Below are 2,852 nucleotides of genomic sequence, written 5' to 3'. Positions count from 1 at the left end.
TCAGGCGAACTTGGCTTCAGGCGAAGTTGTCATCAGGCGAACTTGGCCTCAGGCGAAGTTACCAGTTAGGCGAACTTAACTTTACAGCGAAGTTGCCATCAGGCGAACTTAGCTTGCAGGCGAAGTTCATCAGGCGAACTTAGCTTGCAGGCGAAGTTCATCGCTTTAAAGGCGAAGTTGCCCAGTTGCAGGCGAAGTTGTCCAGATCAGCCGCTGTTCGGTTTCTGTCCAGCATTTTGAGCGATTTTAACACCCTTGCTATGGTTCAATATCACCCACTACGCTTCCCGACCATTTTCGGTCGCTTATACACTAAAAAGCTTGGATCTTTAAACTTCAAAGATCAAGAATCATACCTTTTTGAGCTTGTCTGGATCTTGTTTAACTTGTAAGCCCCAACTAATCTCTCTCTCTCTCTCTCGGATCTCGGTCTTCCTTCTTCCGGCCGCCGGCGAAGTTGGTGGTGTGTGTGTGTTTTTGGAGTGTTAGGGAGTTTGGTGAAAATGAAAGATATTTTGGGTTTAGGGGATATTTATATCCTTGAAATCCCATGGATCTAAGGCCCATTCTCGTTTAACATATTTCAATTAATCCAAGTCCATGGCCCGCTCCTTACCCGATATTAATTAACGCGAAATCAATAAACATAACTTTCTTTATTCATCATTAAAATTTTAGGATGTTACACAAGCAAAGCGTTATGATGGTGTATAAGCAACATATGTATCTTTGTGCTATAATTTAGTTGATGTACAGCATAGAAAACTATTAGTTGATGTTATAGATATTGCTCAGTGCCCACTTTCTTATTTGCTTTCCTATTGTTTCCATACGAAATAGGTTGATTGCCTAGGTTAAAGTATCAAATTGGTCCCGGTCGAAACATGTTATGATAAGAATGAGTTCGAGTCACAACGAGTTGTTTTATATAATGGTATTTTCTAACTTAAATGACAAATTCACTATTGGTAACAAAATCCATGGTAAGTTTATTTTTACTTTTAATTTAATTTAAATAATTTAGCCGATTTCATTCCTTACCTATGAAAACACATTCAATCAATTGTTTAATTGAATAATTAAATGACTAAATATAACAAACTTTCCACATTATTCTAAATATATTACGTGCATTTAGGAATTTAGTTTTAAAGTTGTCAATTTATTATATATATTTCAATTTATACCAGAGTTCTATTTAATAAAATTATATTTTCAGTTTCTAACAATATTATATTTATAAACATTATACTTAAAACATAGAAAGGAACAATTTATTTTTAAACTTGATTTATGAAAAGATACACCTACGTTTTCTTTTAATGGAGAAAAACATAGATTTCCTATATTTGTTACCTAAATGGCAGCTAAAACACACCTTTGGTGTTGTAAGTTTTTTATTTCTTAAAACATAGAAAGGAACAATTTATTTTTAAACTTGATTTATGTAAGTTTTTTTTTTACTTAGAGCCGAGGGTCTCTCTGGAAGCCACCTCTTTATTCCTTTGGATAGAGGTACGGTGTGCCTACATCCCACCCTCCCCAGACCCTACTTATAGCTTTGCTATCGGTGGAATTTTACTGGGCATGATTGATTGATTGATTGATTTATGTCTTTTCATTTAACTTATCATGCAACTACATATCAAAAATTCCAACTTCAGGTTAATGGCTTCATCAAACATCACTTTGCTTAAGGATTTAAATAATCAGATGTCGAATTTTATATTAAAAAGGCAAGTTATACGTTTATGGAGACAACCTGTCAATAATAGGCCATCAGAAACATATAGTATTGAACTGATACTTCTCGACACATGTATTACACAATTAGTTGGTCTCCTTTGAAGATATCGAACACTACAAACTTCCAACTGATTTATCTTTAGGTTCATAATAAAAGTATTTAACTTTATTTTTTCTTATAATTCAATTTTTACTTATAATTCAATCTATCAACTGAGAGTTAATATAACATTTAATTTTTTTTAGATATAATTGCATATGTATTTACATGTTCTGAAATAAAGGAATTGAAACTGAAGAATGGCAAGGATACCAAGCATTGTGTTGCGACAATTAATGATTTGGGGTGCCCACTATTTCATACATTATTTTCTTTTGTGTAGTAAAGATAACATATAAAGATTGTATGTAATAGTTTTATTTAAATGTTGCAGGGGAAACAACCTGCAGTTGACATTATGGGATGAATATGCAGATTAACTAGCCACTTACAAGAGAAAAAAATCCTATTGTTGAGCCACTCATTGTAATTTTGCAATTTGCAAAGTACAAAAAATGGGATGGTAAAAACAACATTTGTTTAATATTAAGTATATTATTGTTGAACACTTATAAATTTTACTTTTATGTTTTATCTATTTTGCAGCCGGTCCATCAGTGTCCAATATGTGTTTTGGTAGCAAACTTTATATCAATACTGAACTTCCAGAGATAGAAGCATTTAGAAACAGGTTGTTATAATGTTCAATAAATCGTATATTAATATTATATAATTATTTTTATTTCCAATATGTTGTAACTTATTAAACGTGCGAGATTTAATCATGAAATTTTATATTTATAATCACAATTTGCTTTCAAGGGTTAATAATGGATCTATTTCAAGTCAAAGTTTGACTTGTGAGACAATTGTGAATGATATAAAGGATGAGTTTTTGCATAAGAATGATTTCAATTGCATTGCTAAGGTGAATAAATTGTTAAAAGGTATGACTTAACAATTAAATAAATTAAATAATTTTATACATTTTATTATCTGATGAATGTTTATATAATTTCGTTTACTACTTACAGGTTCAAATTGTCATTCTCCTTGGAACAATCAA

At 31.6% G+C, this 2,852-nt stretch overlaps 1 long non-coding RNA gene across 1 annotated transcript; it reads left to right on the top strand.

Annotated features, from left to right (window-relative positions):
• The first annotated feature begins 1,832 nt into the window (after nt 1-1,832).
• On the top strand, nt 1,833-2,421 carry LOC143534196 (uncharacterized). Its single transcript, XR_013135495.1, has 3 exons — nt 1,833-1,889; nt 1,993-2,092; nt 2,181-2,421. It is a non-coding gene; the product is annotated as an uncharacterized LOC143534196 (long non-coding RNA).
• Nucleotides 2,422-2,852: the final 431 nt, after the last annotated feature.

Source organism: Bidens hawaiensis, unplaced genomic scaffold (assembly GCF_021521415.1).
Source record: "Bidens hawaiensis isolate Kalapana, Puna unplaced genomic scaffold, B.hawaiensis_p1.1 tig00010124_1, whole genome shotgun sequence".
NCBI lineage: Eukaryota > Viridiplantae > Streptophyta > Magnoliopsida > Asterales > Asteraceae > Bidens > Bidens hawaiensis.
Note: the sequence above shows the minus strand (reverse complement) of the source record. Positions and strands in the feature narration are given on the sequence as shown.